Raw genomic sequence first — 14,945 nt, 5'->3', positions numbered from 1 at the left:
AGAATAAAGAACTAAACTTACTGATTTTAGAACTATATGAACACAAATTCCATATCACAGAACGAAACAACTCATAGCTGGGAACAAATTACACTGTTCGGACCAAGAACAGAAGATCCAAAACCAACAACCCAAACATACCTCAACCGTGACCTAAATCCACCGCAAGGAAGGGATGATCAAGAACAGAGGAGAAGATCCAAGTTCTGATATGGAAATACAGTAAGAACTGATCCGAGATCTTCCTCCTAGTCTAGAACAAGAAGAAGATCACAACAAGGATAATCAATCACACGCGATCCCTAATTCTACAGCTAGTTAAATCGCCTACCTTAAGGATCACCGCTAGGGCATGGCTTGGAGGGCTTCGGCAGATCTAGGGCAAAGGAGCTTGGTCACCTGCCGGCTCGGAAGAGGAGAAGAAGGGTCGGCGCTAGGGCTAAGGAGGAACGACACCCGACGACCAGTGGCGTCGGAGATCGAAGCGGCGTCGGCTATAGCGACCGGGGCAACGCGAGAGGGAGGCGGCGCTTCCTGATCTCAACAGCCGAGATAGGGAAGAAGCAGGGGAAGTCGCGCGCGATGAATCGAGCTAGGGCTCGGCGCCGGGTCGAAGTGGCGGCAATGCTACTCGGCGCGATTCGGTGATCTCCGCGGCAAGGAAACGATCAGGGCAGTAGCGTGGGATCAGGTGGAGAAGCATCGGGGAGGAGAGGAGGATTGGAAGTGGTGCGGCGCGATCGAGGAGAAGAAATAAAAGGAGAGGAGGAGAAGAAACCCTCCGGGCAGTTAGGGCAAGGATCGGGAGAAGGAGGCTCGGCGTCAGGCGCGTGAGTTCGGCGGGGGAGAAAGGAAATAAGAATAAAAGAAAAAGAAAATAAAAAGGAAAAGAAAAATAACTTTTCCTCGCTTAAATGGGGTACCTTAAATAGGCTTTCCTGGGGCCCCGTTTTTATCCCCGTAAACTCGTCCATACGGGCTTGGAAAAATTCTCGAAAAATTTCTAAAAATTTCAAAAAAATCCCTTAAGGTGTTATGCCCATTTTTGGTATTTTACATTCTCCCCGACTAATAAAAATTTAGTCCCCAAATTTCGTTATCTACCATCAGCAAATATTAACAACAGGTAAAGAGTATAAATGCTGAACGGTAAATTAAATCACATACCTCAAGTGAAAAGATAGAGGTATCGAGCTCGGATAGTATCCTCGAGCTCCCAGGTAGCCTCCTCGTTGGAGTGATGCTGCAATTTGACTTTAACTAGTCAGATTGTTTTGTTTCGCAACTGACGCTCTTTCCGGTCCAGAATCCATACCGGAACCTCCTCATAAGTGACGTCAGGTTGAACGGGAACTAAGATATCTATCAGCACATGTGTCAGGTCGATTATGTATCTCCTCAGCATAGATACGTGAAATACGTCGTAAACGCTTGCTAGGGACGGTGGTAGTGCCAGCCGATATGCTACTGCTCCAATCCTCTCCAGGATTTGGAAAGGGCCAATGTATAGTGGAACTAGCTTACCTCTGAGGCCAAATCTCTTCACCCCTTTCGTGGGTGAAACTCGCAGAAATACATGGTCGCCTATAGAGAACTCCAGGGGTCTGCGTCTCCGATCAGCATAACACTTCTAGCGATCCTGCGCCTCTGACATCCTCCGTCTGATAATACAGACCAACTCTGCCTCCTGCTGAGCTCTATGAGGTCCTAACAATTGGGCCTCCCCAACCTCATCCCAGAGGGTGGGTGTCCGACAAGGCCTACATACAATGCTTCAAATGGTGTCATTTGGATAGCCGAATGAAAGCTATTGTTGTAGGCGAACTCTACCAATGGAAAATGGTCCTCCCAACTACCTCCGAAATCCACTACACATGACCTCAGTAAGTCCTCTAGAGTCTGAATGGTTCACTCTGACTGTCCATCTGTCTGCGGATGGAAAGCTATACTGAAACGGAGCTGAGTGCCCAAGGCCTGCTACAGACTCTGCCAGAAACAAGACGTGAACCGGGGGTCTCTATCCGAAATAATAGTCAAAGGGACACCATGTAATCTGATGATCTCCCGACAATACAAATCTGCCAATCGATCCAGGGAATCTGTCTTCCGGATCGCTAAGAAGTGCGCTGATTTGATTAATCGATCAATGATTACCCAAATCGCGTCATGACCTCGTCGTGTCCTAGGTAAACCCACCACAAAGTTCATGGTAATATGTTCCCATTTTCACTTAGGAATAGGAATCCGTTGAAGTAATCCTGCAGGTCTCTGGTGCTCAGCCTTCACCTGCTGACAGACCATACATCTCGCTACAAATTCTGCGATGTCTTTCTTTATACCGTTCCACCAGTAGGAACACCTCAAATCTCTATACATGTGGGTCCCGCCCGGGTGGATCGCAAATCGAGAGCGATGAGCCTCCCGAAGTAGCTCCTGTAAGACCGGGTGAGACTGAGGTACGCATAATCTGCCTCGGAAGTATATAATACCCTCCTCATCTCGTGTAAACTCGGTCTGCTGCTCGGAAGCTATCTGGCTGCCAATAAACTGCAAATGCTGATCACCGGCCTGGGCCTCTTGGATCCTCATCCTGATCGACGATTGAGCAACCATGGTAACCAAAATACCCTTCTCTGTCTGTCCCTGCTCCTCAAGGCCTAACTCAGCAAAACCCTAAACCAAGTTGGTGACTTAAACTCGATGGCAAGCCAAAGTCCCTCTGGACTTCCTGCTGAGTGCATCGGCAACCACATTAGCTTTTTCCTGGTTGGTAGCTAATGGTACAATCATAATCCTTCAGGAACTCCATCCATCTCCTCTGTCGGAGATTAAGCTCCTTCTGGGTAAAAATATATTTGAGACTCTTATGATCAGTGAGAATCTCAAATGTAATACCATAAAAATGATGCCGCCAAATCTTCAAGGCAAAAATAATGGCGGACAGCTCCAAATCATGTACTGTGGGTAGTTCTTCTCATGCTCCTTCAACTGCCGAGAAGTATAGGAGACAACCCTGCCATGTTGCATCAAAATAGCAGCCAAACCCTGTAGAGAAGCATCGGTGTAGAGTACGAATCCGTTCTCTCCAGAAGGAAAAACCAAAACTGGAGCCGACACTAATCTCCGCTTCAGCTCTTAGAAGTTGGTCTCGCAGTCTTCTGTCCAAGTGAACTTCACACCTTTCCTGGTCAGGCGTGTCAGCGGCATAGCAATGCGGGAGAAACCCTCGACAAAACGTTGGTAATATCCGACCAGTCCCAGAAAACTATGGATCTCCTGCATTGACTTCGGCTGCTCCCAACTGGTGACAGCCTTGATCTTCTGAGGGTCTATTGAAATACCTCTGCTAGAGACCACGTGTCCCAGAAAACCGACTGAAGATAGCCAGAAGGCACACTTGCTGAACTTCGCATATAGCTAATGTCGTCGAAGAGTCTCCAAGACTATGCGAAGATGCTGTGCATGTTCCTCCTCGGAACGCGAGTAGATCAATATGTCGTCGATGAAAATGACAACGAACTGATCTAGATACTCCATAACGATGCGGTTCATCGAATCCATAAATACCGCTGGAGCATCGGTAAGCCCAAATGGCATTACCAAAAACTCATAATGTCTGTACAACAAACATTCTCAACCAAAGATCCCCGATAACAAGTCCGAAATCTGATCACTAACTACAAATCACCAAAGAATAGATCATCTAATGTGAGAGCTACGCTCCATCACAAGAAATACTACATATGTGGGAGCAACGCTCTACCACCAACAATCCATAATATGTGGGAGCAACGCTCCACCACCAACAACCCATAATATGTGGGAGTAACGTTCCACCACAAACAATCCATAACATGTGGGAGCAACGCTCCACCACAAACAACCCATAATATGTGGGAGCAACGCTCCACCACAAACAATTCATAACATGTGGGAGCAACGATCCATCACAACCATCTAAAATATGTGGGAATAACACTCTACCACAATCAATCCACAATATGTGGGAGCAACGCTCTACCACAATAATCCAAGACATATGGGAGCAACGCTCCACCACAAACAATCTAAAATAAGTGGGAGCAACGCTCCACCACAACATCCTATAAGTGACCAAGACATCTAACTATCCAACTAGAGACTGTTCGAGATCACTCTACCACATATCACTGTGAGCAACCAAGTGTATCACAATCCAGTAAGCAAATCAAATTCATCGTCAACTCTATCAACATCGTAGTGGGTTACCCACTAATAGGAGAATTAGTTGATAGGGTAATACAACAAATGACATAATGTAGACACTCCACATCCTGCATTCAACATAAGTAGAATCATCATGATGTCACCAACAATACACCTGGCACACGTGCACACACCATATAGGTATAATTGACATAATCCTCCAATTAGTACACACCCAACACACTCATATCACAGGTATAAGTCAGCATGATACCTCCAACAATACATACCGAACCTGTGTGCATAAATCAACGTAGGTATAATCGTCAATACACCTCAAACAACACTCACCTAACATATATACACCTATGCCAAGAGTATAATCAACGTAATACTTTCAACGAATCATAATAGTCACAAGTGTACACACAGAACAAATATAATCAACAAAATACATCCCAAAATACACCAAACATATGTACACATAACATAGATATGAATAATCAGCATATTTAACTCAATCAACCTGACTTTCCCTATGCTACCTTCTATGTTATCCAACTAGGTACATACAGTCTAAAATTAAAGTCCACATGGAATAGGATACATCAATCCTCTATAGACTGACCAAACCGACAATGGTATACGACTAATTCAGTCTTTTTCCACGTCAGTACAAACCATGTACTCAAATGTACTCTAGATACCTGACTAAGCACAAATAATCCAAAGATTCTAACCTCTAAAAATAGAGTATGACAATCCCCTACTGATCGGACCAACAAAACTAAATCGGTCATCTACTAACTAATCAAGAATACATTAATCCTCCACAAACAACTAAGGTATATTGATCCACGACTACCCAAATCAACAAGTGTAAATCAGACTTCTTCTAACCGATGTAACAAGAGTAAATCAATTATCTACTGATGAAATTAACTAAGATAAAAATGGTATTCTACTGGCTATGTCAACATGAATATGTAAATACTATCCACTACCCAGCTAATAATAACAGAGGCTGGTATGTGCCTCCATCTCCTACTAGTAGTAACAGAAGCTAAAACTATTGATGGTATGATATGAAAAAACACCAGAGACTGTAATCCTTGATCTTTGTTAAGGTTAATCATCATAAGTGGCTAACCCATCACATGTAACATGACCTACAACAACCAGACAGGTACTAAATAAAAAGTGTTAATACATGTCATAACTATCACAGTCAACAATGCATACTAACAAAAAGGTAGGGTAACAGTATACCAACATACCTCCTACAGCTTGGAGATGTCCTGCCGCTACTAGGTCCCGAAACTCGAAAAGTCACATCGAGAAAACTAAAACATGAAATCTGAAACACGGGATATAAGACTCGTAAACCGAGCTCTGATGCCAATAAATTGTTACGCCCCAGAGGAGTCCCTACTAGTGGAAATTCCGACAGCATCTCCTTGTACGAGTGACAATCTGAACCATTTCTATAGACAATATACCTCAGCCACAAGCGGCTGAAATATACACACAACCACGCAGTTTAAATGCAGCCTACTCGGCTGATACAATAAAAACACAACCACGCAGTTATATGTAAAACTAACAGCCCACTCGGTTGTACTAGAACCAAACACAACGGAAATACAATGGGCACACATACAAACTAAAAACGAAGACTGCTAGCCGACTAGGCTTACATCACACAACAAAACAACACTCCAGAAATAAAACTGAAGCACATAGCTAAATACACAAAATTTATATACCAAAATAAAAATAAACAAAAGCGGAGACAGGTCTTCTGATGTGACATGGGGACCAGCAGGCAGGATACTCCAAGCAACTTCATAAACAACCAGGTACCTGAAAAAGATAGTGTCCACGGGGGTGAGTTCAACAACTCAGCAGATACCTAGTTGACATGTATAGTAAACTATAACAAATAGTAATAACTATGGAGTACAGTCTCCTGGACAAAAGCTGGAAATGCACATTAGAAAAGGCTGAAGAGAACTGTACTCACAAGGGCCTCATATCAGAATAGTCAGGTCGTCAGACCGAGAGTATCATAACTCCTGTATGCATGTCAAATATATGCATCCATCTAAATGCAGCATATAAGTGCAACAAACACAATCAATAAATGCATAAATGCATATGATGCCAATAACATGTCCTGGTCACCCCTACTCTCCAGTCAGACGTCTCACACACAATGGTGAGACCGAGTGGGTAGGGTTGTGACAACCATGCACTCTGCCGTCACTGCTCCTAATGAGTGACTGAGTGGACGAGATGTTGTCGAGTACACCTATCCTCCTAACCCAAATCATAAGTGGGGAAGCTCAATGCTCTCATCTCCTGGTACACGATGACGAGGAGGGATCCCTGTCGTGCTACCACGCTGCGTCACACTACCCATGAGCGGACCAACGGAGCATCGACAGAGCAAAACTGACGTGCTACCACGCTGCGTCACGCTACCCATGAGCGGACCAGCGGAGCACCGAAAGAGATGAAACTGGCGATGTGCTCAACAATAATGGAGCAGACTATCGCGCAGCATGCAATTATACGAATGGTGCATGACACTAAACATGGCAAAATCCTGAACAGCATAGCAATATCCATATATATATATATACCATAGGACAATGAACCCAATCAAAGGTACACAGATCAGATCAGATATAAAAACCTAGATCCTGAACATAATAAACACATGGTTGTGTCACTACCCCTATAAGTATGTATAATTAGGTAGGTACTAACATTAAGTGCATAATAAGTAAACAAAACAAGCATGTAACAGGTATCAGGTAGTGACCAACCGAAGCAAAGACGAACATAATCATTACTAAAGGTTATAACCTACTAAACATATCAACATGACATTATCAAAGATAAGTCAAGGTACCCGCCTCAAATAGCAGGCCCAATCCAGTCAAATCCAACATCGAGATGCTCGTCTCGCGTCATAGTCCTCAACCACCGTTGCTGTTGCTCAACAGCAAGGATTGTTGCTGCTGGACCTAATGTGAGCAGCTACTGGATTAAATTGTTGGATCAAGAAAACCCCACAGAGAAGAATGCTTCTTGCTGGAGTTCAAAGCTCTGCTGCTAGAAAACAAGTAAGCACAAATTCCATATCACAGAACGAAACAACTCATAGCTGGGAAAAAATTACACTGTTCAGACCAAGAACAGAAGATCCAAAACCAACAACCCAAACTTACCTCAACCGTGACCTAAATCCACCGCAAGGAAGGGATGATCAAGAACAGAGGAGAAGATCCAAGTTCTGATCTGGAAATACAGTAAGAACTGATCCGAGATCTTCCTCCTAGTCCAGAACAAGAAGAAAATCACAACAAGGACAATCAATCACACGCGATCCCTAATTCCACAGCTAGTTAAATCGCCTACCTTAAGGATCACTGCTAGGGTACATCTTGGAGGGCTTTGACAGATCTAGGGCAAAGGAGCTTGGTCAGCTGCCCGCGCTCGGAAGAGGAGAAGAAGGGCCGGCGCTAGGGCTAAGGAGGAACGACACCCGACGACCAGTGGCGTCGGAGATCGAAGCGGCGTCGGCTGTAGCGACCGGGGCAACGCGAGAGGGAGGCGGCGCTTCCTGATCTCAACAGCCAAGATAGGGAAGAAGCAAGGGAAGTCGTGCGCGATGAATAGAGCTAGGGCTTGGCGCCGGGTCGGAGTGGTGGCAACGCTACTCGGCGCGATTCGGTGATCTTCGCGACAAGGAAATGATCAGGGCAGTAGCGTGGGATCAGGCGGAGAAGCGTCGGGGAAGAGAGGAGGATTGGAAGTGGTGCGGCGCGATCGAGGAGAAGAAATAAAAGGAGACGAGGAGAAGAAACCCTCCGGGCGGTTAGGGCAAGGATCGGGAGAAGGAGGCTCGGCGTTAGGCGCGTGAGTTCGGCGGGGGAGAAAGGAAATAAGAATAAAAGAAAAGGAAAAGAAAAACAACTTTTCCTCGCTTAAATGGGGTACCTTAAACAGGCTTTCCTGGGGCCCCGTTTTTATCCCCGTAAACTCGTCTATACGGGCTTGGAAAAATTTCCGAAAAATTTCTAAAAATTCTGAAAATTTCCCTTAAGGTGTTACGACCATTTTTGGTATTTTACAACAATTGTGTAGAATATAAATCTGTCTACATAAGAAGGTGAAACTAAGACAGTGCAGTATCAACGTTTTGTTTCAATTCATGAAACTGGTCTCAAAAGCATATATCTACGAAAATTCCACTCTCTTCCTAGACGACTCAAGTCAACGACACAACATCGCTGGAGAAACCCTCAACCCATCTCTGGTAATACTCAGCCAGACCAAGGAAGTTGTAAGTCTCCTGTATAGACTTCAACTACTCCCAACTAGTAACATCTTTTATCTTCTGTGGATTCACTGATATACCCCTGCTAAAGACAATATATCCTAAACAATCCACAGAAGACAATTGAAGTGTACACAACCGAACTCCGCATAAAGATGTTCCCGTCGAAACATCTCCGGAACTATGCGAAGAGGGTGTTCATGATCCACCTTGGATCAGGAATATAGCCCAATATTGTCTATGAAGACAATATCAACTGGTTCAAATACCTTAAGAATACTAAATTCATCGAGTCCATGGAAATATCTAGGGTACTGTAGCCTAAATGGAAATATCAAGGACTCCTAATGTCTGTACAACAAGCATACTCAAAATCAGATCATTGACAATAAGTCTGTAATCAACTCACCAACTAAAATCTCCAACCTGAAATCATCCACAACGCTAATCAAACCTAATAATTTACTGCACCATAATAGAGAAAAGGAATGCATTCATCCTTCAACACTCACTGCCAAACTTCAATATATCCACCATGATTCAACATTGCACGTCTATGTTGTACCACTACAGGGATCATATCTGGTGGAAAAATGTATTAACGTATATCTTTAGTGAGACAGACTAGTCATGTACTCACCGGCCTAATTTTCCACTGATCTGCCCTCGTCATGGGCTACAACTAATATGTAAAATTACATCACTGTCCTACCAATGGTGTAGCACAACCAAAATCCAAGGGTGTCTCTTGATTTCCTGATCGATGACCAACAACTCTCCAAATGGTAGAGATACGGTCAATCCATGTGATATGAGTATACACAACTCTACTATTCATATCCAAAAATATCCAAAGAGTATGTCTAATCTTATCCATTCAAATACCCAAAAATCCACCGTAAGGGACATGATGATCCAAAATTCAAAGGGTCACTCAACCTCCTGACTAAAAGTCTACCCATCAAGAGAGTATCTCCACCACTCTCATAGGTGTGTTGCAAATATCCTCCGACATATGTCGATAAAATATCAAACATCCTAATCGAACACATAGACTTCAAGACTTTCAGTAAATGATCATGTGCTCAAGGTCTTGAGTTACTTATAGTGACAATGTTAGCTGAGATGACTAAACATTGTCTTGCAACCCATCATACTACGATTGCTCCACCTGAGGTTCAATAACCTTTAGTGACGAGCAATAGACACAAGGGTAGAGGAGCGCCATCAACAAATAGCTAATCAACATAACTGTCGATCGTCACTCTGCTCCTCGAAGATTATCATCTGATATTTCCATTCGGTGATGGTGGAACTTCGTAGGTGTTAAGCAACTAACACCACATACTCTGCATCACTATAGATCATATATCAATATGTATCATCAAGGATATCTACCCATATCCAATCGGTACATGAGTCAGGATCTCCCATGGAACAACACTAGACAAGTCGGCTAACCATCGCCTTATAAACCATCACGCCTCCTAGGAAGGTAGAGAAGTACTCTCTCGAAACACCTCAAAATAATCACCGAGATGTTTTATTCCCTACAACTGTCTTCTGCATCTTCCTTTATGTGGTGTCTGGTCACGTAAAGAATACGCAGCTAACATCATCTTTTCTTCACCAGTACAATTCATATATCTAAATATACTTACCAAGTTATACAACCAAGTAACGGTTATATTTCGTAAGTGCTATGCAGGTAGCACTACACTTTTCCGCCTTAGTGGGATCATCTAACTGAACGTACCTTCTAGGTTACTTAACCAGGTACATACAATCCATGGTTTAAGTCCCCAAATAGGATATATTGATCCTCTACAGACTAGTCAAGTCAACAATGGTATGCGACTAATTCAGTCCATCCTATGTCTATACAAGTCATGTACTCAAACGTATCTTCCAGGTCATCTAACCAACATAAATAACTCAAAGGTCAGAATCTTCATGAAATAGTATAATTAGATTCCCCACTGACAGAACTAATAAAAGTAGTCAGTACTCTACTAATTACACCAACAAAAATGGATCAGTCTTCTACTGATCAAGTCAACAAAGGTAAATCGGTCCTCTACTAAACGAAACAACAAGAGTAAATTGGTCCTCTATGGACCGAACCAACTAGAGTAGATCAATACTCTACTGAGCAAGTCAACAAGGGTACATCGGTCCTCTACTAACCGAAACAACATGATATTTAGCAGATACTATCCACTACCAAACTAGTGATCACCGAAACTAATAATACTGGTGGTATGGTAAAAAAAATCTCATGAGACTGTAATCCTTGATCTCTAGTAGGGTCAACCTTGATCAGTAATTGACTCAACACATGTGATTCATGCTACAAACAACTAGGCAGGTACTAACAAAAGAGTACTAATACATGACATAACTATCAGAACAACTGTGCATGTACTAACAAAAATGTAAGATAACAATAAACAAGCATACCTCCTATAGCTTGGAGATTCCTGCCACTGCCTGGTCCCAAAACTCGAAAAGTCACACGAGAAACCAAATCACGAAAAATCCAAATCACGAAAAATAGGTCTTATAAACATGTGGCTCTGATACCAATAAATTGTCACACCCCAGAGGAGTCCCTACCGACAAAATTTCGACAACATCTCCCCTGTAATAGTGACAATATGAAGCATAAATACATATAACCATAGACATACTCATCAGCAGCATACAACAACCCACACGGTTGGATAAATAACACAACCACGCAGTTTTAATAGCAGCCCACACGACTAAAACATAACACAGCGGAAATCACAAATAACAAACATAAAATCACAATACAACTAACTGCGAGCCGGCTCAGCTTGACACAATATTAACAAACCAAATACCGGATACCATAAACGATACTCCAAATAACAGAATACACAAATACAAGAACAAGTACAAAACCAAGATACAACTAGCGTAAGGAATACCAAAATCATAAGATCGTCCTCGAATGTGATGTGGGACTGGCGGACAGGTTCTCCAGGTGACTCCATAAATCCTTTACCTGCTACCTGGCGAAATAACCAATTTATGGGGTGGTGAGTATAAAGACTCAGCGGGTAATAGACAGATAGTGCATGAACATAATACAGAACTATAGATACAAAGGTATATAGTCTCATAGGGAATATAGCAGATACTATAGTGATATCATAATAAGTGTCCATACTTGAAATCATATCCTATGCTAGTAATAGGAGGTCAGGTGTAGAAAAGACCTGCTACAATACTGCTCATACTACATGGATAACATGTGGGGTATATCATTATTAACAATAAGTAAGCCATTGTCTAAACACATACCTCAAGTATATAACTCAACATATGTAAGCATATCAGCATAGGTAAGCAAAACAACATAAACTATCAACAACAGCATAAGTATAATAACAACAGCATATGAATGGATGGTCACCCCGCCCACCTCTCTGCACCACGACCCCTGTATGGTCGAGAGGCTGGATCAATGACAACTGTACGATACTCCAGCCGTCACTACTCTCGAGTGACCGAGTGGACAGTTTACATAGTAGTTATATAGCTACGTAGCAATAGGGTCCCTGCTACTCACCACTCTAGCCACCACTATCCATGAGTGACCGAGTGCGGCACGATAGGACGAGCGGCACGCTCCAGCCGCAACTACCCATGAGTGACCGAGTGTGCGGCCCTGGCCAACGACCCTCTCAACCACAAGGGAGACATGGTCACCGGCATGCATGCAATGACATGATGCATAATATGCAGCAGTCATCATATATATAAACAGAAAATAGGTATGCTACATGAAGTCAGCATGCTCAATAAGGTATGTAAACGTACAACATACAAAGCAAGTAAATATGGTAACTAGTATCCATATATCTAATGTCTAACATCTAGTATCAGGTATCTCTGGTATCCAATATCTAATATCTAGTATCTGGTACTAGTATCTGCTAAATATCATAGATAGTAATGAGAGATTGTATAGAAATAGAAACGAGTAGCTCAAAGATTGAGTGGAAGTATCAAACGCGGGAAAAATAAGAGTGGAGTCAAGATAAACACAATATCTATATGAATATAAAGCTCATGCACTAGGGTCAAAATACTAAAGAGATAAAGCAAGAAGTACCCGCCTTAATCTGTGTAGTCTGTGTCAAATAATTCCCACGACGAGACGCTCACCTCGAATCAAAATCATGTGATCACATAATGTATTTTGCTAATACATATGTAGCACATAGCTAAATAGAATCCCAAACCAATTAAGGAAAATCTAACCCCTCAATCAATAATATGATTCTATCCAACATCAATTCAAACCCTAATTTAAATTCTCAATTCACACAATTCTAGCAAAACCTTATCACTACTAGAATTACCCAATCATGAATTCGTTCCCTAGATACAAATAAAACATCTACTGAATAAAGTTATCGCATCCCTAAACAAAACCCTACAGCTATCAATCTTCTGGAAATCAGTCAAACAAACTTCCTCAATCACTTCCAAAGTTCCAATTTCTAACCGAATCAACATATTTCGTTACCTAAAGAGCACATACCTTAGTTTTCCCCCAACACTTTCAGTTTGACCCCTCACCTAAAATTCTTCAATAACTCTGGATTCGCTATCAGACTTACAACCAGTGGTGCCTCCGGTAACCACGAGCTATTGCGATCAATAGCAATACTACCTCTGGTGCCGAGAAATCTGTAACATCAGTAAGAAGAACTAAGGCATTATGCAATAGAGGAAAAGAGAAGAGGGTGATGACTGGCCGGATTGATTAGAGCTCCGTCAAGATGAGAAGGGAAACATACCGTGATGAAGGTTTCGGTGGTGGAAGTCTAGGGCACGGAAGAAGAACTAAGGCTTGGATCCCTGCTCTTGGCTGAAGACCAGCTCATGCAGAGATGACGCCCTCGGATCGGGAAGATGAGTATCGGGTCGGAAGTGGATCGGTAGCTAGGGCAGAGGAAAGGCGTCAGCAGTGGAGACAGCGAGTGCACGGCTCGGAGAAAAGAGGAGAAAACTCATGAGAGGGGCTCGGTGGCAGCACCGGGAGAAAGAAACACTAGGGCACAGGTAAGGGGTCAGCGCAAGAAGGCAATCAACGTGGTGAGATCGCGAGGAAGGGAAGTCGCTGGTACTCGCCTGAGGGAAAGAGAACCAGCGACTGTGGCTCGACGGCTGGCGTCCGCGTGAGGAGGAGAAGATAGGTGGCTGGGTGCGGTGGATCGCGAGGTGCGAACTCGGGGAAAGGAGTTCGGCGCAATGAAGGAGAGGAGAGAAGGGAATCAGGGGAGGAAAAGGAATTAGCGACTAAAACTTAGGGTTTGCTCAATTAAAGCCTAAGTTGATTCCTCAATTAACTCCCACTTAAATGGTGTGGCAAATAAGCTTACACCTAGTCTCACTGATTCATCCCCTCGAAACGAGTCATACGACCTCCATTTAAATCCCGAAAAAATCTCTAAAAATTCCTTAAAAATCCAATAAAATTATTTGTCAAATAACTTTATTATTTAATTATTATTTGGATACCATATTTTACAATTCATCTCAGGGGGTGTTTGGTTCTTTCCTAGAAATAGGAATCGGAATGGGAATCATTGTATTGTGGAATGGGAATGAGTATGAGTATGGATATCACTCTTAAAAGCAATGTTTGGTTAGTTGTATATCTTCTATCGGAATAAATCAAAGTTTCCTTTTTTACCCTTAAAGGAAAATAAAAGAAAACATTAGATGTGAGAGAAAGATGAATGTGAGAGAAAAATATTATGAAAGAGAATGATGAGAGAGAAAGTATTATGAGAGAGAAAGTGTGATAAGAAAGAATGAAGAGAGAGAAAGTGTGATGAGAGAAAATGAAAAAAGAGAGTGTGATTGGAGAAAGCATGATGAGAGAAAATATGATGTGAGAGAAAGTATGATAGGAGAGGATGAAGAGAGAGAAAATATAATGAGAAAAAATGTGGAGAGAGAGAGTGTGATGAGAGAGATTGAGGAGAGAGAAAGTATGGTGAGAGAAAAAGAGAACAGTGAATATGATGGGAGAGATTGAGGAAAGAAAAAGTATGATGAGAGAGAAAGTGTGTTGAGGAAAAAAAAAGGAAGTGTGATAAGAGAGATTGAGGAGAGAGAAAGTGTGATGAGAGAGAAAGTGTGATGAGAAAAAAGAGTGTGATGGGAGAGATTGAGGAGAGAGAAAGTGTGATGAGAGAGAAAGTATGATGAGGAAAAAAAGAAGGAAGAGAGTGCGATGGAAGAGATTGAGGAGAGAGAAAGTATGATGAGAGAGAAAGTGTAATGAGAAAAGAGAGTGTGATAGGAGAGATTAAGGAGAGATAAAGTGTGTGATAAAATGATGAGAGAGAAACTATGATGAGAGAGA

At 42.5% G+C, this 14,945-nt stretch overlaps 1 long non-coding RNA gene across 2 annotated transcripts; it reads right to left on the bottom strand.

The window, feature by feature from the left end:
- Positions 1-5,998: 5,998 nt before the first annotated feature.
- Positions 5,999-13,895, bottom strand: LOC122038420. Of its 2 annotated transcripts, none has more exons than XR_006127865.1 (3): positions 13,369-13,895; positions 13,110-13,258; positions 5,999-6,048 (listed from the first exon to the last, which is right to left on the bottom strand). It is a non-coding gene; the product is annotated as an uncharacterized LOC122038420 (long non-coding RNA). The 2 variants fall into 2 exon arrangements; XR_006127864.1 differs by lacking the exon at positions 5,999-6,048 and adding an exon at positions 11,328-11,571.
- Between the last annotated feature and the right edge of the window lie 1,050 nt (positions 13,896-14,945).

This window comes from Zingiber officinale, chromosome 1A (assembly GCF_018446385.1).
Source record: "Zingiber officinale cultivar Zhangliang chromosome 1A, Zo_v1.1, whole genome shotgun sequence".
In the NCBI taxonomy this organism is placed as follows: domain Eukaryota; kingdom Viridiplantae; phylum Streptophyta; class Magnoliopsida; order Zingiberales; family Zingiberaceae; genus Zingiber; species Zingiber officinale.
The sequence above is the reverse complement of the archived record's forward strand: the minus strand, read 5'-3'. Positions and strand labels throughout refer to the sequence as shown.